The sequence below is a fragment of the Eubalaena glacialis genome, chromosome 9 (genome assembly GCF_028564815.1).
Source record: "Eubalaena glacialis isolate mEubGla1 chromosome 9, mEubGla1.1.hap2.+ XY, whole genome shotgun sequence".
In the NCBI taxonomy this organism is placed as follows: Eukaryota; Metazoa; Chordata; class Mammalia; order Artiodactyla; family Balaenidae; genus Eubalaena; species Eubalaena glacialis.
In genome coordinates, this window is record NC_083724.1 from 53,295,762 (window position 1) to 53,320,491 (window position 24,730).

The following is a 24,730-nucleotide window of genomic DNA, read 5'->3' on the forward strand; positions in this document are numbered from 1 at the left end:
TTAAAACTGAAAATGAGAAGAGTTTTAACATTAGATCATGGGCATTTTTGACATGTAAAATCTAACTGCTACACTTAATTGCATTTATCAGATTTGACTATTTGTTTTATTTAAATTGGATTCCTGTTTATTTCCTTTTCTTGCAGAATAAAAATGAATATCCTAATTGTGAAACCCATATTCCCCTTTGAATCCCTCACTAAAATGAGGGTACTATTCAAATGTATACTACTTCAAGAAATATTTTTAATTTTATCACAGACCCTTAATAATAAGAGGCTAATTGAATTTAGTGGCTTATAAGTACCACTGGGTTGGTATTTTGAGAGGGCATTTTAATTACCACAGTATTCACTGAGGTTAAACATGGAAAGTTCTTTTTAGGGAAATGGAAATATGACCTAGTTCCACAGAAACTTCAGAATGTACTATGTTTTCCTTCCCCCTGTAGGAACATGAGCTTTTGGAATCCTTTTACATGGAGATCATTTATTCCTTTTAAACATTTTTTAAAGCTTTTTGACTTCATGCCCGAAACCAATTAATGACCTCTTTCTGTGAAAGGATGAGACACACTGAGTGATGGGGCCACATGGCCTGCTGTGACCTAGAGATTGTTTTAATGACACATTGAGACTCAGTTTAGAGATGGACCTTGTTGCTTTAGAAGGATGGTGGGTAGAAGGTTCACTCATACCTGGGCAAAGATTGGATCATCTTTCATACTCCTGCACAGAAAATTAAGTTAAGATAAAAGAGCAACCTTTGCAAGGCTCTTTTTCATCATTTGCAAATTTAGTAATTGTGTTAGTTCCCAGGGAATGCCATACAAAGTACCACAAACAGCAGCGTGGCTTAATATGACAGAAATTTATCCTCTCACAGCTCTGGAGGCCAGAAGTCTGAAATCAAGGTGTGGGCAGTCTTGGTTCCTTCTGAGGGCTCTGAGGGAGAATTTCTTCCATGCCTCTTTCCTAGCTTCTGGTTGTGGCCAGTAATCGCTGGCATTCCCTGGCTTGCAGCTGCATTACTCTGTCATCACATGACCTTCTCCCCCTGTGTCTTCACATTGTCTTCCATTAAGGACACCAGTCATAGTGGATTAGGGGCTCATCCTACTCCAGTATGACTTCATCTTAACTAATTACATCTGTAACAGTCCTCGTCCCCCAAAAGGTCACATTCTGAGGTACTGAGGATTAGGACTTCAGCATATGTTTTGGAGGGACACAATTCAACCCATAACACTCATTATTTGAAATAACTTTTTAAAGAGATGAGGTGCATCTATTTGATCTATTATGGCAAAGAAATTGTTTGATGAATACCCTGGAATCTGGTGTGTGTGTGGGGGGGTATCTCTTCTCTGACCCACTTTAGAAGTTTCCCATAGAAAGTGTGGAGGCTACTGAAGTACTGCATGTATCTCCTTCAAGTTAAGTCTGTCTCACCATGAGCTTTCTGGACTCCTAGACATTGGCTTTGCACAGAGCATTAGAGGACATCTAGTCCTGTGCTTTTCAAAGCAACGAGTCTCTTATCAAGCTAGGTCTTAAATGGCACTAAACATTAAACAGGAAGGCTGAGCTGCTTCTCTGAAAGCGGTGGTGAAGATGGTAGGGCCCTTTTCACATCTACCCCTTCACCTCGAAACTCTGAAGCTACTTCCACAGTCCTTGCATCAGAATCAGCTGCAAACTTGTTAGCAGTTTAGATTCCTGGGTCCCCCTTACTTCCTGACCTACTGAGTCAAACTCAGAAGTGGAGGATTATGAGTATGGATTGTGAACACACTTCTTAGGTGATTCTTTATGCTCACCAAGGCTTAGCAACCTTTTCCCTAAGAACTTCACGAAGCATAGTTTAAAAGTCTCTGATCTAGCCCAACCCCTTGAAGACGAGGTGACAGAGGCAGATGGGCCAGCTGAAGCTAGAAGGCAGATGAGGCTGGATAAGAACAGGGCTGGGGCTCCACCCCGTTTTCTCTGGCTTCCAGCCTCTTTGCAAGTTCTGTACGAGAGATAGCTCTTTATTTTTGTAGCAGAGTTGGGGAGAAAGTCCATTTTTGAGCTCTTCCAGAACATTTCCCACACATGACTTATCAACAAAAGGTATTTATTTCTTTGTTTTAAGGGTGAAAAATAAATCCGTTACCCATGTTTTCACCTAAGAGAACACTGTATTCCCCAGGGTCAGCCTTTAGGTAACTTGTAAAAATCAATCTCCAAAAGCTAATGGTTTCGATGGGGTGGTGAGGATTTTGGTTCTAAGCCTTTTCTTTTACCTAATGGCTCAATAACAAGACTGAAATCATTTGGGACTGAAAGGAATTTCCAATGATGAAGGAACATCTTAATAAGACATGAGTGGGATAGTGCCGTAACCCTGAAATCTTGGCGCTTTCAGCCTCGTAAACCTGCCTAAGTTCCTGAAAGCAGCTTTTGTGCCTTGTCTGGCACCACGTGTGAGAGAGATCCCAGATTTCTCATGAACTGAAGTGGCTGGAGTGATGCATCTGATCGTGTGAGGTGACACACACCAGGCCTTGGAACTGCCCGCAAATGGAGGTCCCTCTTAGCATTCAGGATTGAACCTTGGGCAGGCAAAGTCAAAGAAACTCTTTTCTTTTTTCTCCAATTGGTTGGTTGGTAGAGGCATGCAGTGCCAAGTTCAGAGTGGATTAGAGAAAGGGGAACTTATTTCCATTAAGTATAGGTATAACTTCAGTTTGTAATAAGAGGTAAGATAAGACAGGACCTTCAAACCTCATAATTTTCAACACTTTGAATCCCCCTTCAAGTCCTACTTGGATGAGGGTGCACTGGTTTAACCCTAGTCGATTAACAAATGTTTTCATGCTGTGTTCGTTTTTCTGGCAAGTGTGTGGGTTGCTAGCTCTTTTTGCACCCCTTGCTTTTAGGAAAGTGGCCCAATGGTTTCAAAGAATATGGGCCCATTCTTTTAAGACTCAACATCGTACCATGTCTTAGAAGCTACCCACATGTTTATTTCTAAAGAAGCTGTTGCTTTCATAGAGTCTGGGCATGTGCTGGAGGAAAGTTTCCTTTTTGTTTCTCTCTCTGCTGGATACAGCTGCCACTGTGCTTTTCTGATAACAGTGCCACCTGGCATTGTCCCAGAGACTGATGCTCCACGAGGTGACCCATTTGTGACAAAGAGAGCAGAGCTGCTGCGTGTCTCAGAATGCGCATGTCAGTGTGGTGGTGAGCGTGCCTTCTCTCTCTGTGAGCAGACCTCCAATGGGAAGCAGCTCTGGCTACAAAATATGGGGGGCCCTTCTTCAAAAATCAGGAACACATTGTCACTAAGGGAACGAACATTCCCTCTCTTCCATGGTCTTTCCCTCGATGTGTCATGCTCTTTTATATTTGCCATTTAAGGTCATTTTAAGTAAATCAAAATAAAAAATTTAAATCATTGGTATGAATTTTACCATTTATATTGTGCATTGCCAGTGTTAAATGTAAATTTAAGAACATTTCACTTGTATGCGGAATCATTAAAATGACACACTGAGTATTTGGTAGCTCATGCATGCATATGTGTTTTGTTCTTAACAGAACAGTGGAACTCCTGCATTATGGTAACTCAGTTATTTTGATTTCACTTCACAGTTCACCCGCATTATACCAACACTTTCCACCTTTGGCTTACTGAAGAGTAAGAATGAACTGAAAGGAACAAGAACTATGGCTTGTCCTATCTTTTCCTTTCTATGACATCATTTTCAGCATAAATGGTTGGCTAACACAGGGAAGTAAAGTGGGTAAGTAAAGCTGTGAAAGCATTCTTTAGTAGTTCTTGTTTCCTAGAATATCACTGCATTCTTTCTGTGTTTGAAGCAAATTCTGGTTAGAAGAGAAAGCATCGCCTCTCTGGGCCATCAATGATCCTGCTTATTCAGTTGTAGACATAACAGACTTACACTAAACTCATTTTGAGTGTCATTGAACTCCCGTGCATTATAGGTCCACCAGAATTCTGTGCCCATAGGGCAGTGCAAATACTGTCTGTGAATGGGACAGCAGACGTATTGCCCATACCTCTTCTGCTGACGTGCACGCTCCATTGTCCCATGAGACTTCACTTACAAAGCACAACTTCAGATATAAAATTACTAAGAATTTCAAGATGGTGACAGTAGAGCATTAAACCAAGTGTGAGGCCCTCTAAGCACTAGGACTTATGTGACTACACAGGTCACACATCTAAGAAGCCAGCCAGGGAAGTTATAATCAGAGAGTATTTTTTAAGCATAAAATAAAGACCAAAGACTTTAGGAGAGCTTAAGTGACCCCTATGGGGAATTAAGACCAAGACATGTTGAAATGAGTGGTGGAGGGGTGGACTTTTCATTTGAAGTCATTGCTCGGCTTGACAAAATGATGGCCATATTGTTGTGCTCTCAGGAAGCATATGGCATAAGTGTCATTGTAGGAATACTTCCTAATTCCCCAAATCTCTCTATGAACCCCATGTTGCTGTTGACCGGAGGTACCTGGAAAGGAGCTGTTTTTGGCAGCTTTAAAAGTAAAGATGCTGTCCCCAAACTTCTGGCTGATTTTTTGGCTAAGAAGTTTCTAATGGACCCGTGAATAACCCTTGTTTTACCTTTTGAAAAGATAAATGAAGGATTTGTCCTGCTTCACTCTGGAAAGAGTATCTGTACCATCCTGACATTCTGAGACCATACACATGCCTTCACTTGTAGCAGTCTTTTGGGTCTTCTCCATCATCAGAAACATCAACCAAACATCATCACTAATTTTGTTCTTCAGAGATGCTATCAATAGATTACACATGGGAACTTTCCAAAAGAAGCAAAAATTGATGTGAAATCATTTTTTCAAGCAAATGTTTAAAATTCAAATGAGAGCTAGATGAACAATCACCTGGGTAACTGAGTCCAATAAACTTTCCTTCTTAATCATTCTACTCATGTTGAATCATGTCATCTTTCCCGTTGAGGAAAGGTATTTCTTTTGACTTCTTGCAGTTTTTGTATCTTTGCCAACCTCAGTCATTGACGCCTCAGTTATTGAGAAGGTCTTCATTATACTTGCCCGCAACATACACATGATGGGCTATTGTGCTTGAAGTCTTCTACTTCTTCCTGTACTTCCACTGTTTGTATTTTTCTTTTTATGAAATGTAGCAAAACTCTAAATCTGTGAAAGGATACACTCAGATTTATAAGTGGAGAAGGTCCAGAACTTCCAAATGCAGGGAATTTCTTAGGGAAATGTCACACATTTTTTAAAGTAGAGGGAAGTGTTTTTATTGATTTTATACTGTTTGCAGTAAATATATAATTGTTCTTTTAAATAAAAGCAGTTTCATGCAACAACAACAAAAAAAGACCAAGACATGTCCTAGCACAAATGACATTCAGGTCTTAGCTCAGATGCCATCTGCGCAGAGAAGTTTTTTCCAATCACCCAATCTAAAGCAAGTTTCCCTTCATTATTCTTTATTACATAAGTGGTTCTCAAACTTGAGTGTACATCAGATTGCTTGGGCCTATCTCTAGAGTGTCTGATTCAAAAAGTCTTGAGTGAAGCCTGAGAGTTTGCTTTTCTACTGAGTTCCCAGATCATGGTGGTTCTGCTGATTCAGAGACCAAACTTTGCGAACCACTGCTCTATTTCATCCCTTGCTTTATTTTTCTTACAGCGTATATCTCAAATTGTATCTATATTTATTTACTTGTTTATTGTCTGTTTCTACCACAAGAAATTAAGTTCAATTAGAGTAGAAATTTATTCTATGTTCACTACTGTATCCCTAGGCTTGGAATATGCCAAATTGTAATAGGTATTAAATACATATTTGTTGAATTAATAAAGGAATATATGACCAGGAAGTTCAGTGGATAAGAGGTTATATTAGATGGTAGTAATTGGTGTAGGGTTGGGCCACAGAAACACTTGTACCTGTGCCCAGATAGGAGGTATTGCTGGTCAAATTTGCTTCTAGGCAAATAAAATGTAAAGCTGCAGATCTAGGGGCAGGGAGCAGTAATCTTGAAACATTGATGTTAGGTAACCAACTGGATACTTTAAATGGTGGAAATAAGAGGGGCTTTGTAATTTCCTTTCAGGCTTGGGTATTTGGCCGTGGCTAAAGCAGAATGATAGGCAAGGGTCCAATTTCTTGTCTGTAGGTGGATTCTAGAGTCTCAGGAACTCTGCAGGTGAGGGATCCCTGCATCGCTTTTGGTTGAACAAAAGCAAATATTCAAGCTAGATCATATATGGCAAATGCCTCAGACCTAATACCTATGTGTTTATGAATTGAGGTGAGTGATGTTCCATGATAACCCCTTGGAGAATGGCCATGGCTTTCCCAGATGCCCCCTTTGGAGGTTGGTACACTCTGACTCTGCAGGCCCAGGAAAAGCTGCAGACTCTCAGGGCTAGTAACTCATGATACCTCACGCTTAAACATATAATCCTTGAGCTACTGAGCTGCTTCAGCTTTCCATCTCATAGCAGTTGTCCAGCATTTTGGTCAACTTGACCTGATCCTCTTTTCTCCCTACATTTTTTTTTTTTCAAGAAATAGATTTTCATGTCATCTTAAAATACCCGTCTGTGTTGTCTTTCCAATAGCTTTGACAGAAGCAGGTTCTGAGGAGAGAAGTTCCTTCGAAACTCCTAGAACAAAAATGTGGCAATTATTTTATAAGGAGTCCAGTTAAAGGGAAGGAGGAAGAGCCAAGACTCCACCGCGGATACCTAAGAGTGTTTCTATGGCAAGAGTGGGCCCAGAATGTGGCCATTGTCAGAGCAGGTCAAGGTGATGGGCAACCTGGGAAAGCTTGTTAGCATCTTGGGAAGAAGTCCACGTTGGTGGTTCTCAAACTTTGTCTGATGTGTGAGACTCACCTCTGCCTGCAACCTCTAGGGATTCTGATGCACTCTGTCTAGGGAGATGTATTAGTCAGTTTGGGCTTTGTAACAGAGGACCACAGACTGGGTGGATTAAACATCAGACATTTATTGTATCACAGTTCTGGAGGCCAGAAGACTGAGATCAAGGTGTCAGCAAGGTTGGCTTCTTCTGAGGCCTCTCTTCTTGGCTTGTAGATGGCTGTCTTCTTCCTATATCTTCCCATGATCTTCCCTCTGTGCTTGTCTGTGTCCTAATCTTTTCTTATAAAGACACCAGTGGTATTGGATTAGGGCCCACTTGACCTACTTTAACCTTAATTACCTCTTTTACAGACCCAGTCTCCAAATCTAGTCATATTCTGAGGCAGAGGGTTAGGACTTCAGCATAAGAATTTGGAGGGGACACAGTTGAGCCCGTAATGGGTGGAACCCAGGGAATCTGTATTGCCAGCAGTGTCTTCAGGTACTTTTGATATAGCCAGGTTTATAGTCAGTGCTTTGTATCCACTGCAAACACCTGCTAGATATGAAGCCCTGTGAGCACAATCCTCATTTTTCTCCTTTGCAAATGAGAGCTTCTCTGCCAAGCCAACTGATTTTCAACAGGATGGTAACAAATATGCTCCGGAAGGACTTGGTAACTCAATACCTTGCTGCCTGCAAATATAATCTGGGTTCATCTGTAGCTGGACTTTTGGGTGTCAACTCAGAGACATTTCATTTCATGTCCAGCGAATTACATTCTGAAAAGCAAAACAGGTTTGGTCTTTGCAGAAACACATGAACCTGAAGACAGGTTATGAGTGAAGCTTAGTGTGCTGGAAAATGGATCAGATGTCGACCTAATTGCCTATAGTTTATTTTCTGTGGCTACGATTTGGTCTGTTCTCCAAGAATCCTCATCAGATCTTAAACCTCAGGATGTACCCCTGTCCTCTAAGGAGCAGTACAACACTAACAAGCATTTGCCTGAAAAGTCCATCTTCAGTACGTATTGCCCTCAAATAAGCCCTTCCTTTCTGCCAGCTGTCCAGACGGTCTATGTGAGTGCAGATAACTCATCTACAGGGGGAACCATCTTCTCTGCGTGTGTGTTTTGGGGTGAGGTCAGTTAGGATTAGCCTCCCTTTGTTTGTCTGAAGAGAGTTTAACTCTAGGGACACACTCCGCTTGCCATTTCTGGAGTTTATGAAGTGGTAAATCTGCTCCTAAGTGGAGATAATATTTTCATTAGAATTTTGTGGGGCGAGAGCTGTTTTTGAATCGTGCCTCCCATGTCTCAGAGTAGTAAAGACGATACATTTTCTTGACTGATCCTGCTGTATTAACAGTAGCAGCACCAATACCACAACCTAAGTATATAACTCACTATTTGTGTGGGAGATTAAGGTTCACCCATCCTCCGGTTTGTTTTTGGACCAAATCAAGCCTTGACACAGAGGCTATACCATCTTTCTAGAGGGTTTGGAAATGTGTGAGTTTTTTTTTTTTTTTTTTAACATCTTTATTAGAGTATAATTGCTTTACAATGGTGTGTTAGTTTCTGCTTTAGAACAAAGTGAATCAGCTATACGTATACATATATCCCCATATCTCCTCCCTCTTGAGTCTGCCTCACTCCCACCCTCCCTATCCCACCCCTCTAGGTGGTCACAAAGCACCGAGCTGATCTCCCTGTGCTATGCGGCTGCTTCCCACTAGCTATCGGTTTTACGTTTGGTGGCTGGGACAAAGTGAGAGAGTGAGGTTGTTTTTAGTGCTAACAATGTCTGGGGGCATTCCTGGAATTTAATGGTGGGAAGCAGAGAAGTGAGACATCCTACAATGTTTCGAACAGTTTCACACAATGAAGATGGATGCACCCAAAATGCTTTTAACAGCCTGTTGAGAGGCACTGATGTATATCAGGGGGTGAGCTTTACTAACAACAGGGGTGGAATGAAAATCGATGTGGTGCTTCCCTTCAGTTCGTCCAGTGCTGAAAACAGGCAAAATGGAAAGGCTGGCCTGGCTTGTTCTACCTAAATTGTTCAGGAGGGGAACCAGAACCGAACAAGGAGGAGATCTTGGCTGCACCTTCCAGAAGCTGGTCCCGCCTGGTCTGCATTTCCCACAGAACCTGCAAGCTCAAGGAAGTTCTGGTCTGGGAGACAGATGAGGCCACCCAAGTATACATTAACCCCTCAAAGAGAAATGTTGTCCCATGAAGGCAACTCAGAGGGCTAGGAAGTGTGGTGTTGGATAGGGCAGGAGCAGAAGTTCCAGAACTTCCCTGAAATGACAGCAGAGTTTGCATGATTCTGTTTACTAAGGTGCGTGGATGGAATATTGGAGAGCTAGTCTTCCTTATATTTTGAACTTCAACTAGTATAGATTTGTATATTATATAGATTCGTATATGCTATTATATGATCTCCTATAGATAGTATTTTCCTCATGACTTCCTCAGGTCCTCAGCCTTGTCCTCAAAGACTAGGTCCTCATCTTTGATTCCATTAGAAAAGGAATTTCTCCTGCAATGGACACTCTTTTACCCTTAAAATAAAATCATACATTTTTAGTTTAATTCCACACACTGTTACCTTTGACTAAAGAGTTAATGCGAGTAAATGTGTGCCGCAGACCGGCTGCAGAAAGCTGGGAGTTCCTGGCGGTGAGGGGTAAGGAACTGAAAAGCACCAGTATGGGATCAGAAGGGCCAAGACAACTGATGGTTGCAAGGCAAGTTTATTCAAAGAACATGATCACATATATAGGTTAGTTAAGGAACAGAAAGAAGGCAATAAATCAGTAAACCTTGTTTTCCACATGATCCTGTTGCCACCTGACTATGCGTCAGCATGCCCAGTGGGCCATTCTTTGGAGTTACAGACCGTCCCTTCAGGGCAGCACGTCCTTCTTCTGGGGAGCAACCAGGGGCTCTTTAGCCGGAGCAGACTCCTGGGATTAGCCAGGGGCTCTTTGGCCAGAGCAGACTCCTGGAACGAAACTGGCCTCCAGCCATTTTCCTTTTTTACGCTCAAACCACAGTCAGGAGTGCATACCAAGAAAGAGGCAAGCAGTTCTCCGATAAGCAGAAAGCTGATTAAGCTTGCAGCTTGGGGGCTACCGCATTTCCCCCTTTTTTATTATTTTTTAAAGCTTGATAATGTAGCTTTAAGCCATGAACATCCTGACGCAAGACAGCAAGGCGCCCTGTTACAAATCTGAGAATACAGGGCAATAAACTAATCACCAGTAAAAGTAGCACACCAATTGATATCAGGCCCGAAAGCCCTCCATGAATCCATTGCATCGGATTTAACCATTGTAGTTGATCTAATAGTCCTTGAATCAAATTTTGGGGTCCATCTTCGTCCAGGTGGGCCTCTTGAATGGCTTGTATTTCGGCATTTAACTTTTGAATATCAAGGCTAATGTGTCCATCAGTCCATACACTTAGTATATGCATTTTAACTTTTTCCCAATCCCATTGTGAATCATTATATAAATGTTGAGTTACACAGATCCAAGTATATTTAGCATGACAAATCAAACGCATTTTTAGCTTTAAAGCCATAACTTGATCCCCTAATCCTATTAAAACATTTTTTAATTCATCTACTTCCGTCTTTAGTTGGGTATCAATATGACTTTGTAAGGCCAATGCTACACTAGTATTCTTAGATAATTGATTAACATAATGAGCCTGGTGAATGGTTTGTGAAAGAGCAATCTCTTATTAAATTCCATAAGCTAAAGGTGGAAACTGCAACAGAAGATGGTCCATGTGCTTCATGATATTTGGATAACTCATCTCCTACACGATTCCAAATTGCTAAGTCCACCGATCCTCCTTCAGGAAACCAAGGACAAGCATCATATACTAACTGCAAAAATTCCAGAAGTTGTGAGGTAGTTACCTTAATTCCACGAGCTTTTAACATTGAAAGCAAAACCTGAGCAAATAAATCACGCTCCTTAGAGCCTTTTTGTCCCATATTATTTTACTTCTGACTCTTTCTCGAGTTACCGTCCTAAAATTAAAATTCTTTTCTTTTTGTGGCCACACTATCTCACTCGAGAGTTCTACTTACCTGAAATCTTCTAAAATGCCTCACGCACTCAGGTCCCTGTGCGGGCGCCACTTGCCGCAGACCGGCTGCAGAAAGCTGGGAGTTCCTGGCGGTGAGGGGTAAGGAACTGAAAAGCACCAGTATGGGATCAGAAGGGCCAAGACAACTGATGGTTGCAAGGCAAGTTTATTCAAAGAACATGATCACATATATAGGTTAGTTAAGGAACAGAAAGAAGGCAATAAATCAGTAAACCTTGTTTTCCACATGATCCTGTTGCCACCTGACTATGCGTCAGCATGCCCAATGGGCCATTCTTTGGAGTTACAGACCGTCCCTTCAGGGCAGCACGTCCTTCTTCTGGGGAGCAACCAGGGGCTCTTTAGCCGGAGCAGACTCCTGGGATTAGCCAGGGGCTCTTTGGCCAGAGCAGACTCCTGGAACGAAACTGGCCTCCAGCCATTTTCCTTTTTTACGCTCAAACCACAGAGTCAGGAGTGCATACCAAGAAAGAGGCAAGCAGTTCTCCGATAAGCAGAAAGCTGATTAAGCTTGCAGCTTGGGGGCTACCGCAAATGTGTTTTTTAAAATTCACTTTGTTTCTGCTAAAGTAATCATAATGATTGTTTAAAGCAACAGTTATCTTTGCAAGCATGTCGTAACTATTTGTTGATCATACAAGGACACTTCAAATAAATTTTGAAAAGAATCTTTCCTGAAGGTGACTTAAAGTTGGAAATAAGATAACTTCTCCAGTAATAAAAAGTATATATTATTTCTACAATTTGAGACTTAAGAATATCTTATTTTGTAGGAGTGGCTGACAGTATGAAAACAACATTAATTGCTTACTATGGAAATAGTTATTTCAGTTTTAAACGTTATAATTAAGGAATGTCAAAAACCTAAATTTTGTTCATGACTTTTAGAGATTTCTATTTTGTATGTGTAGGTGATTCCAAATGTTAATTTTTTTCCTTTGTGAAGAAAAAAGTATCTTATTGGATCCAAATCTTTCTTTTGACCTCAAAAGGAATGAATACACTCAACTGTTCAATTTCACAAATATTTATCATGAACCTAGTTTGTTTAAAGCAGTCTTCTAGGTGCCTGGAAGATGCCAAGATTAATAACATTCTTATTCAATTCCTATTAGGGGATAGATATAAGAACTGACATGGCTGGAATCTAAGGCAGGCTGTCATCAGTACTTCAGTAGACATGTAGGGAAGAAGTGATGCCCTATGGGGTGCACAGTTATTCAACAGATACGTATGGAGCATTTGCTAAGCCAAGGTCTCTCCTGAGTACTGGGAATACAGTGGCCAAAAAAACAGATGCTGTGCCTGCTTTCTTGGAGCTTATAAGGGAGGGAGGCCATTTGTGTCTGGAGGGGCTAACTCTGGGGTGATGAGGGGCAGTAGCATTGCAAAGACTATGTTAGAATTTCTTGGGATTGCTAGGTAGGATTTCAACATGTAGAAATATCAAGGGAAAAAGCATTCCCGACAGAGAGAACAGAAGCTCAAAGAAGAGAATTTGGAAATGGAAAGTAAGTCCCAGACACTGGATCCAAGACACTGGAGCATAGGGTGAGTGTAGAAAGATCTTTTGGAAATTTTTTCCATGTTGTGAAAGATTCCCAGTGAGCACATTTCACTTAACATTTCATGAATCACAAACTGACATTCATCTCTTAATGACAGAAGTATTTCCTATTAAATTTTGTAAGCCAAACATTTTTTTCTTCCTGTTCTGGGTAGTCATGAAAGTTTTGGTGAGTTTTAGTCAGGAGGATGCTATGATCATATCTGAGTTTGAAAAGAATAGCTGTGGTAGTAGGGCTGTTTAAAGAGATGTCAGTTATAAGCTATCCTGCCCCCTCTCAGTTCCCAATGAACAGGTCATGGGAGACATATCATTCACAGGCAGTTAAGCCACAGGCAATCAACTTAATGGTATAGCAAGAAAATATAAATGGGCCAAAGTCTTGCTTTTGTGAACTTGATCTATAAGATACAGACATTCGTTAGTTATGTAATTGATGGTGAAAGGAGGCCAAGAAGTTGAGTCTGAATTCAAAGCCTCACGTGAGCCAAAAAATGAGAAGCTGGTGAAAAAGAAGGTAGAGAGAGATTTGGATAGTGTGGATGAACAGAGAAGGGCAGAAACTCTGTGTGATAGGATGCAGTGACATTGAGAGCAATTTAGATTCATGGTCATGAGAGTTAGAGGGGATGGTCAGGAAATCCGTGGAGGCAGACATCTGTATTTTGATAACTTGATGGAATTGGGGGAGGGAAGATTATGGAAAGGGAAGATTATGGAAAGTCTTAATAGGACTCTGAGATATCAGGATAGTACTTAGGATGGTCATGATTCCATCACCTGTGTTAGAACACAGGAGAAAGGGAATTTTGTAGAAGCAAAATGTGCTGAATTCTGTCTTGGACAAACGGTGGAGGAACTTGTGGAATAGTGTGGAGAAATGCAGAGATGAATGACTCTGTGAATCTATAACTCAGAAGAGAAATGAGTGAAGGGCAGGGAGCCAGCATTTTTGGGATGCCTATTATATGGCAGGCACTGTGCTAAATGCTTTACGAATGAGCCTTCATTTAGTTAACATTCTCTGGGCAGGCCATGTCATTCGTCAGGCATTTGTTCTCAAATTCATCCCCCCACCCTTTTTTGCTCTGTTCTCCATTGAAGGAAGCTGTCCTTTGTAACAGCATTTCCACGACTTCTTCGGAAGTGGCTCCTGGCTAGTTTAGTCAGTGGGAGTCATAGTGGGAGATTGGTGGACAGGAGAAAGGTATTTCTCTCCTTTTTCTTCCAGTTGCATCTCCAGTGTCAGTAGCTGCTGTATGTCTTTTCTGGGGTATTTTTCTCACTGGATAGAAGAAGGAGAGGAAGAAAAAACATGGTAGATGTGCTAGATTTGGCTGCATATGTATATTAGAAAAGAAACTTGCCAAACAGTGATTCCCCCCACCGTCCCCCTGCTGTTATATAAAATGTAGGCAGTTCAGGTCTGTTATGGTGGTTTTGCAGTCTCTTTGGAGACCCAGTCATATATCTTTCTGCCTGGCCAACTCAAGCATCTGGCTTCTACTCTCAGGATCTCCTCATGATCCAGAATGGCTGATGAAGCTCAGCCATCACATCTGTGTTCTTGAAATGAGGAAGAGGGAAGTAGAGAAAAGGCTTTCCCTTGGATGCCTCAGCTTGCCTCTCACTGGCTAGAACATAATCACATGAAGCTGAAGGGGTGGCTGAGAAATGTTAGAGCCTGGCAGTAAAGTACTCTGCTACAAATCAGGACTCTGTTACTAAAAAGGAGGGGAAAACGGACATTAGAGCCCCTGGAGATCTTGACCTCAGCTTTGAGATAAATATTATTCTCACTTTAAGGATGTGAAACGGTTCTAGACAGCTGAAGAAGGTCTCACAGGTGCTATGGAGCAGTGCTGATATTTCATCCCAAGCCTGTCTGACTCCCAAGTTCATAAGTTCAAGTGTAGGGCTGGAGAGGCAATGGAAAGTCCACCACATAGAGCTGGTGGTTAAAGCACGAGGGACAATGCGATTTCCCAGGAAGAACACAGAAATTAAAAAAGCAGAGGGGCCGAGGAGAGAAATAACAAGCGAAAGGGGCTGGAGGAGGCCTGGAGTCCAAGGTACAAGGTGAATAGCCATTTAGGGAAAATAGGATGGAAGAGTTGAAGAGGAAAGATGCCGGGGAACCAAGGTACAGAGCAACCAAGGGAGGAGCAGGCAGAGGCAGCCGTTCTGTAACGGAGGAGTATGGGCCTTGGAGTCAGGGAGTTGTGGTTCAGATCTCAGCTCTGTCATTTTCTGATGACATTCCCTTGGGTTCTTCTTCCGTGGCCTGAACTTCATCACACTCACTTCCTGGTAAGCAGAAACTATGCTCGGGCCATTGTTGGAGGACATCGGGACAGTTTGTATATGGACACAAGTCATATTGTTGGGGGTGTTTCACAGGCTATGTACCCTGAGTGAAAGCACTGCTTTCTAAACTCTTGCTCTTTTAATAGTTTCCACTACCTTGGAATATGAGTTGTAGTTTATGGTGCACGTCTTAATTCTGGGTCACTATTTCAACTTCTGTTTACAAAACAAGTGTGCAATAGCCAAAGGCATGGAGAGGTCAAGCTGTTTCCTCCTGTAATCCACAGCAGCGTAGAGGAGCTCTCATCCAGCAGAATGTGACTGTGTCTAGAAAGGGTCCCTGACTCTGGACAGCTTCAGCTGTCCATCCATCTTCCTGCCCTCCTCTCTCCTTGGACGCCTCTGCCATTGGACTTGACTTGCAGGTCCTTTTCTAGGCCTTGGGAGAAGGTGTTGTTATTGCGTTGGCCCTCTCTGTGATACTGTTCAGTGCTCTGTACATTTATAGCTTGCATAAATATTGAATAATAATAAATAACTACAAGGGAGGAAGAATGTTGTAGACTGGGGAGAGTGAAAGATGCTGAACTCATTATTTGAGGGCCAATCGTGGGCCTCTTGGCTATCTCCTTCAAAGAGATTTGTTTGCCAGCTGTGTTGAGAAATATACTTTCCATATGATGAGCCCAGAGAAGCAGCCAGTTTCCCTACAGCGCTCTTTCAGAGTAGCCCCAGGAGGGCCCACAGAATCCTTAATGGTGTTTCAGAGAGGATAACCCCTCACGCCTCCTTGGCAACTGGGTTAGAGGAAAGCCCTGGGGAGAATGGCTGTAGCAAGATGATGAAATTAGAGGAATGGGATGGAATCTTTTTATTTCATTTTATTTTCTGATTCCATGTGCAGATAGGGCAGCTTTCCAACCATTTTATGGATGCATCATCAACTGAGAAGGTCACTTGCTTTTCACTTCACAGTGATCTTGGCTCAAGGAGGGCATTTCTCGTTTAATACGTAATCCAGTTTCAGTGTGTCAATCAGATGCTATCACCGCCATCTGAAGAACTGGTTTTTCTGTTTGGTGTTCATAAACCAGTTAAGAGAGACAACCGAATTCTTAAATTAAATGCAGTAAATATTGAGTAAATATTTACAGAACCTGGGCAATTGGAGGAACTATAATTAAAAAAAAAAAGCAATATGCAAACCAGTTGGACTCGCGTTTTTATAGTTCTGACTGGCTGCAGCCCAGGCCAGCCAAGGGGGTGTTTAGTAAATAAGATTAAAGCCTTCTTTATAGCATGATCAATATCTGCATGTTGTGCTGAAAATGTTTTCATCATTTGTGAACAGATTGGTTTCATTTACTCAGAATGTCACATATACCCACCTTGGGTTGGGAATGCAGTTCTTCCTGAAGCTAAATAAACAGGATTGAGCAATGCATCCCCTTGCCTTATTTCTTGATGGACCTTTGCGATAGCCCAGCTGTGGGTGAAGCACAGCAGGGGCAAGGAGGAAGTGGAAGGGGAACTGGACGGAAGTCAAGAGCAGGAGATAAAGGTGGATAAATGGTGGTTTTAAGAACAGAAGCTTGATGATGACTTTGGATATCAAGTCCCTGGAAACCCCAGGGTGGGTCTGGCTCCCCAGTGGTAGTTGGTAGCAGCTGGCACCATGAGTGTACTAAGCGGGAGATTTTTTGCAGAGACCCGGAACTATTTGCACTCAAAGATTTGAGAATCAGATTTTGGGATTCTAGCTTTTTCCTAATGACAGTAAATGATACAGTATCAAAGCTTTTCTGACTTGTCTGTCAACTACCCCTGCAAAAGAAAGTCTCTTATCTTTTGGATCCTTTTCTTATTATGGAAGACCCATGTCTAGAAGTAGCCAAGGAAGATGTAGAAGGGACCCTCCCTGAACATTTTATCAGGGGACAAGCCAAACAAACAGTGAATGTTGGGCCCAGAAAAGAAAATGTATATTCTTAGGCCTTAGCTGTCTTCAAATTTTTGAAGGAATATTACAGAGAAAAGAAAGAAAGCCATCTTTCAAAAAGACCCTTCCTGAACTTCTTAACCTACAAGAGGCTTCTCCTGCATACCTGTCCTGGTTGGTTCCCTTCATATCACTTCTTAGAACTTTTGATTATTTTACTTATTTCTTTGCTTACCATTTGGGTCTGTTTCCCCTCCAGGAGGGCAGGGATCATGTTTGTGTAATTTACCTCTGTCTCCCTAGCCCTGGGTGTAGTATCAGGTGTGTAATTAACACTCAGTAAATATGTGTGGAAAGAATAAGTAGGGCAGCTTAGGAGACCCAGCGTGGTAATGGTGTTCCTGAATGTACAGACTGATCCCATTGTGAGCCAGTGGGTTGGCTGCTTTCTGCCCCAGAGTTATTGGCTGCTCCTAATCTCACTCGTATTCCAGTCGATTGAAGTATAAATTCATATAGTAGGTTGCTTGGGGGAACAGGTATAAGAAAATATCAGTGGGTAGATGCAAATCTTCATTATAGGAAAAAAAAAACTATGGAAGTGTGTATCTTGATAGTAGTTTCTTTTTTAATAGAATCAATAAAGTAAAAAAGTTATCCCTCCTACCTCAACTCTTCAAAAGAGTGGTAGTTCAACTTTACTTTCAGGCATTAGTGGTAGACAGCAGAAGGCTGTAACTCCAGCCTGGAATTAAACAGACTTTGTGCTTGAAATGGCTGGCTACTTGGTGAAATGCTGACTAGTCAATTATCCATCAATCAGCTTCCTTGGGTTAGTGAGACGAGGAGCTTTAACTTTATTTTGAAGCAAAACAAAAACAAACAGAACATAGTCCTGAGTAAAACAGTTCTCTCCTTCTAGCTATTTGTCCACCTCAAATATATGATATGAAAAGATCTCTTTCAAACCAGACACAAAAAACTAGAGACTTTTTTGGGCCAGAATGGTGCCATCTGTCTCAAAGTGGCAATTTTGCAAGATTTCTTAAATCGGGTGGTGTCCAACTGTACCTGTGACAGATGCATTTTCATTAGTTCAAGCAGTGGCTCTGCCTTACCTCACACCATAGGATTAAAGGACAGCTTCTAATGTATATGCTGCCCCCAGTATGCATGTCAAGAGAGTTTACCAATGGCCTGAGTAGAACATAGGAAACAGAAGCTGTGTAGCATGTGAATATCTGATTAAACCCATCAAAGTTTATTCTAGATGCAGAAGTTACGTAAGTTTTCTTCCAAAAGATGCAGGAAAATAAAATGCAGATTCTGCAAGAGAAAAAGCCATTCAACAGTCAGTGGAATGAAGCCCAGGGCCTGTGGTGGGAGTTTACACCACTGGTAAAAAGTATTCTCACTGCTTTCATAGTCACAGAGCCTAAAAATTTGGCCATAGTTTGAATCCAGGACAACATGCCTCAGAACACACCACTGTTGACAATTCTTCCAAAGTATCCCAATGGGAGCCATCTTCTTAAGTGATCAGTATTTTTTTTTTAATATGATCTTATTATTGCAGGAGAATAGGAACTCCCTCTCCCTCTTCCTATCCACTAAAGAGAATTTGCCATTGTCTGCTGGGTTTCCCAATCCTCTGTTGAATAGATTCTGGGTAATGGAGGAAGGGAAGAATTGAGGAGAATCAAGACTGGCCTGATTTGATTTTCATTAGAGAGTGCTGAAGGGAGAATGATTCCAAAAATGTGGAAAGGAGAAGAGCTGCTGAAGTCAGTGTGGCCAGGATTTGGGGAGGTTTAGAGTGAAGTGGAGAGTCTTTGGGAAAAGCTCCCCCTGGTGTGAAATGAGATCAGGAGGTATGGAAAGAGGCTTTTAAGGATTTGGTCATACATTATGAATGTATGATCCTTCTTTGATATTGTATCAAGATATTGCAATAAAGTACCATATAGCTCTGCAATTTTCTTTTGATTCTAGGCTGATTGATCTTTGAATGAAAACCTGTGTCCAGACTGGGTCACATGGCAGCTAGACTTTTTAAGGGTGGCACTGTTATAAGCTTACAGGTGAATGTGCAGAGTGGTTCTATTTTGGACAAGATCTCGTGCATCATGGCAAGGAGAAGGCACAAAAATTCTCTTAATTAGGAAATAGTTGTTACTACTCAGAATTAGGATTCAAGACATTGCTGTCACCATAACAGCCTAACATGGACATTTTCATTTTCTCAGAGTCATTGAGGGACCAGAACTCTCCCTCAATGAGGGAGTTGGTGGTGTTCTATTTGGGGATTTTTTGTATTATACCAATCAGTTTAAAAGTTAGAAATACACTTTATGCTGTAAGGGAAAATTTTTTTAAGGAGAATTTGATCATCTAATTAAGCAAAGTGACCTTAAAGTCATTATTATGACATCGTGGGCTAAACAAATGCTGTAGATGAGATTAGATTAAAAGTGGATTATAAGGAGGCCAAATTAGCTTCTTTATTAACAACTAGAACTTACAGTCTACCAATTCCTCAGTAATTTCACTGGGGAAAGCAGGGGGAAGCTTTGGTGAAGACATGTGGGGAAGTTTTCCATTGCTTATGCCACTAGAATTTCTTTTGCCTATGGTGTTTTCGGAGCTTCATGGAATTTCCATTCTCTATGCTTTCAGGAAGTTACTGACATGATATCAGCAGAGGATAAATTTCTCAAAAGACTTAAGTAAATCTTTACAGGTGACCCTTGAACAACTCAGGCTGGAACTATGCAGGTCCACTTCACTTATACGTGGATATTTTTCAATAGTAAATACTACAGTACAATATGATCTGCTGCTGTCATTTGACTCTGTGTATGCAGAGGAACCACAGACAAGGAGGGTCAACTAAAAGAGTGTAAGTTATATGTGGATTAACCCCCCTGTTATTCAAGGGACAACTATGTATAAATTTGGAACTTCCAGTACCAAGTCCTTAGCTTACCTTGACAGTGCTTTGGAATTTTTTGCCACCCCCCCAAAGTGGGAGGTACATTCAGCCTCTTGGAATCTGTTCTAAAATCAGTGCAAGTCCTTCTGGCCTTCCTGTGGCTTCCCAGTATCTACTGTCTTTTCCTTACATTCCCTTCCTCCATTGATGAATCCTTTAATGTCAACCATCCAGCAAAATGAGCATCACTTACCTTTTATATCTTATATGCTTCATCTTACTGTGTAGGGTCTATGCCTAGCCTCAGAATATTAGATCTCATAATGTATTTTTCGTCTTCACTGGGTGTTAGTAGTTAAAAAGCACTGAGGGGAAATTCATGTTAAATTTGCAAGACCAATAAAAAGGAAGATCATCTCAAAATGATTCGAAGTTCTTCCATTTCCATCTCAGGTCTTTGTTTTTTTTTGCTTACTGCTCCACATTTATGAAACGAGGATTTGGCAGGCACTGTGGTTCCCAGGAAAGTTTCCTCATTCAGCTCAAATGAGTCTAGTGCATGTGTGTTAAGGAATCTAAATTGAATACCTTACCACTTCAAGCAAAGGAACAAACTTAAAAGAATAATATTTGCAATCTACTAAACATGCCCAGCAAAGTGGATTAATAGAGGAAACCAATCAATAGGACTTTACAGGTTTGTTATTTGGCAACATGTCATTCCATGTGCAATAACAATCTTCTCTGGTTTATGCAAATTGCTAATGACAACATAGCCACGCTTAACAAGACTTCCTTCTGACTTTGATTATGATTTTTAAATTCAACAAGAAAATATTAGAGATACTGCTCTGTTACCATTCACTTTTTAGCTCATTTTAATCATAAGAGCAAGCCTTTGCCTGTTAGTCCAGGCTAGGTTACAGACCTAAAAAAAAAAATTCCAGCAATTACATCTCTAGATATGCCTTTTTATATTTTCTCTGGAGACCTATTAGTTTTGTTTGAGTTCCTCAATATATATTTTATATATCAGCTTTCCTTTAATAATTTTCATCTCATTATCTTTCTGTGCTGGGTTCTGAGTGATTTAATTAATTGTATCATCTGACTAATTATATCTTTATGTCCAGTCTATTGTTTATCCCATCTACTGAGGTTTTAAAAAGATAGGTTCTAAGGCATCTATTCATGAATTTATTATCACAGGCATTGGTTTTATAACCTGTTGTTTTTGTTTTATAGATACAGTTTTCCTCTTGAATGTTTTAGAAACCTACAAAGTCATTTCAAGTTGCTTTATTATTTTTGGTTTCTTGGCTGCCAATTTTTTTTATTACCTGCTGTCTTACCCAATACTAGATTATTTTGGTGTACTCTGTAACTTTTATTTGAGAGTTATCTTGGGTGGGTGTTTTATTTTTAGTTATCCTTATGCTCACCCCTCCCTTTAAGATTTCAGTGATGTCTCAGCCTGGCCCTCAGTGATATTAAGTAGGTCTAAAAGTCAGGATTTTATATATACTAAGTCTTCCAGCTTCCTTGAATACTAAGTACAGTCACTAATAATCCTTCAAGATTTATTATAAGTTTTCCTATTTCATGTAACAAATATTCAAATGAGTCACTGCTGGTTCCATTATTTCTTGGATTGGATTCCTACTTTGTGAGATGATTGTGAGGGTTTTCCCTGCAACTTCTACTACGTAGTTACATACAAAAGAGCAATAGTGTATTAAGTGGGTGTGGCTCCAGGGGTGTATGATACCATATGTACTCTCCTTTCTTCTGCATCTGTCACCAGCCTGCTCAAGTGTTATGGCAAATCATCGGTAGCAGCATGGCTCCATTTTAAAACTTGAATTAGGTGAAAGAAATTGATTCCATGCCATTTTAAGCTTTGTAAGATAACTCCATCAATCCAGCTCAGTGACCTAAAATGACTTAGAGAGTTACATATGCAATACATATGAGATAGAGTGAGACCCTTTATATTGAGGTGGTTCAGGGAGCCTTATGAGGGTGCATTAAATTGTGATATGTGAACTTTGTTGTTAGAACCTCCAGACTCTTTCCCACCTCTACCTCTATCCCCTCGTGAAGGGAGCACCCTTTTCTCCCCTCAGTACACACCCCTGAGCCTCAGGGTCTGACTCACGCCTTGCATTCTGCCTTCTTTATAAGGTGGGCCTTATTCAAAACAAGTGCTGGAGGACGTGGAGCCCTCTGTCGGCGAAGGTCTGAATCTCTGAACTTGATGTTCTGAGAACATAAACTCTCTCATATCCCTGTGTCTTTGCATATTGCCTTTCCTAAGACTTCACTGCCATCCTCCACATCCCCAAACCAGTCCAGCAGACACGTGCCTACTCATCTTCTCAGTGTGCCCTCAAGCACTACCTTCTCCATGAAGTTTTCCCTGGTTCCACCAGGCAGCTGTAGGGGCTATTCCCCTTATGGGCCCCAGGTACACACTTCTCTCATTGTAATTGCCACTTCAAGTGTGTCTTTGCTGTCTGCTTGGGCACTCTGTAAGGACAGGGACCATGTTTCTTCATCTTTATGTCCCCAGGGCATAACACAGACATTAAAGTACTTGTTGAATAAATGACTGAACCATGGTATCTGGAGAAACAGCCAATGTGCCGCCATCAGGGCCAGAGACTAACTTTGGGACAAGAGTTGGGAAGGGAACCCCTAGCTCAATAGCTCCCCTTTGTTCAGTCACTGGCACCCAGCATCTCTGAATCGGGGCATAGCAGAGCATGGCACAGTGAGCACAAGAGAGAGTTGCATGCAGGTCACTGGTTAAAAAAAAACAAAAAAAACTGAAATTGGGTTTGATTTCACTGAAACCCAACTCTCCAGAAAGAAGTAGCTATTTCAACTCATTTGGTCAGATAGCCTCAGTGAGTCATGCTTCTTAAATGCTTACCAGATATCGAAACATTCTAGTTTGTTAGCAGGCAACATCTAATGATTAATAAAAGAGCTTTTTTCCCCTAAGTTGTGGGAGCCTTAACTTGGTTGGGTTACATTCCAAAACATGGTGACAGCTGGGTACTCTTTAGCACAGGAGTTTCTACTGGTCTCTGTCCAAGGAGGATTATGAGTAAGCAAACTCTGAAATTGGTAGAGGGCTGATGAGTGCCCCGAGGCCCCATATTCATAGTAATCCTCTGGGGATGGGGGCCAGGGCTGTGCAGTCTGGCCACGGCGCTGGGCGGACGTCCCATAGCCTAGGCTGGAAAGGACTCTGGAAGCACAGATGTGCTGACAGTCATCTTGGGCTCCCGGTGCCCCTCTGCACAGATACTCTGTCAATTCGGCACTGCTGCGGAGAGAGACTTTTGCTGGAGGAAACAAAGGAATATTGGCTTTCCTCCACAGTTGTAGATTTTTAGAGGCGCTATCACAATGTGGAAAGTAATTGTGTCTCCGTTTTCTCTCACTTACATCCTCATTTTGCTTTACTTATAATTTAGATATGATATTTATCAAAAATACTATTTCTGAGTTTTAAAAAAAATTCTAAAATGTTCTCTTTATGGTATACATTTAAAAAAATGTGCCTGGTACATTAGAACGAATATGTTACAGCTTGAAGGGGCCCTAGAGATCATGGAGTTTTTCATCTTCTTTGTGGATAGAGAAACAAACAGGGCTAAAAAGTCAGGTGCCATGACTTCTGGAATATCACCTGACTGCAGTATCATTCTAAAAGTGGGGTGTGAACTCAGATCTTTTTTCGTGGGCCCCAGGGCTCTCTTTAGTGCACAAGGAAACTTGACATATCTGTGTTCATAGAAAGTCTTAGGTCATAACCTCAGTGAAGCAGGACTCTGGAAAAAATATTTAATTAAATTAGTTTGCACTATTAACAAATGGAAATCAATCTGGACCTAGGTTCTAGTGTTCTAGAGTGCAACTTACTTTTAGTTTCTATTGATGGTCTTTGCAACAACAAATATATCTGTAAAATAGCTAGTCAACCTCAAGAAAAATATTACGTGTGGAAATAAATTTTTTTTCTTCTACAGTAGGAACAAGGAAAATTGAGATGATGACTGTAAGTCTCTGAATATTCCATATAGGAATATAGAATGATTTTGTGGCTGATAATTATGCTGTCTTATTTTCCATTAATAGTTCTAAATTCTAAAAATGAAATAAAGTCATCAGTCTGGAACCTTTTCACAGTATTTATCAAATTCATCTTTTTTTTTTTCTAATTCAGAAAAATGGATGGACAGAAGTCCCGAAAGGCAAGCATCACTGGGGTTCACTCCCTCTGTACTTTGCACAGGGCTACACGTGAGCTGTTCAGTTAATGTTTGGATGTTTCCCAGTCTTCCGTCTTGCTTGAGTAAAGGGAGGAAGGGGCTGCAACTGGACTGGCCAGGTCTTCAGCAGTCAGAATCCTCATTCAAAGAGAATAAGAGTTTGCCTTTGAAACCTAACCGCAAGCTAAACACAAAATGTTGTAGCTGTGTCTAAGAGATTGACATGGATGACAATGCCCTGGAAAGCTGTCAATCTGAAATTCTCTTTGAAAGTCAGGTGACTTGCTTTACACTTTACACAGGCATGAACCACGGGGAGTCGGACACCCAGAGCTTTAAGGAGAAAGGCTTATGCTGTTTATAATTCTACATCTCTTCTTTCACCTCTCTTTGTAATTCTGCATTGGTCAGCTGGGACGTGGAAGCTGTAAGAATCTAGGGCCATGCTGCAATGCTGTATAGTCTGAGAATTCTCTGGGGAAAATTCATATTCTTGATTATGTCTTTGCTAAAGACACTGGCCAAGATAAAGTGATCCCAGAAACACATGGACTGCACTGAAAATTGTAGACTTGCTCTTAAATATCTGTGATTATATACACATCCAGGAACTGAATCTATGTAACTTACATTACTGGTATTGAAATCAGTCATTATAAGAAGAACCTCCTTTTTCATTAAAATCAAGGATG

At 41.1% G+C, this 24,730-nt stretch overlaps 1 long non-coding RNA gene across 1 annotated transcript in view; it reads left to right on the forward strand.

Annotated features, from left to right (window-relative positions):
- Window positions 1–24,730, forward strand: part of LOC133098418 (uncharacterized) — a 78,310-nt gene that overhangs the window by 34,361 nt on the left and 19,219 nt on the right. The window contains exon 2 of the long non-coding RNA XR_009702141.1: window positions 3,636–3,787. This is a non-coding gene — a long non-coding RNA (uncharacterized LOC133098418). The remainder of the gene's footprint in view (window positions 1–3,635; window positions 3,788–24,730) is intronic.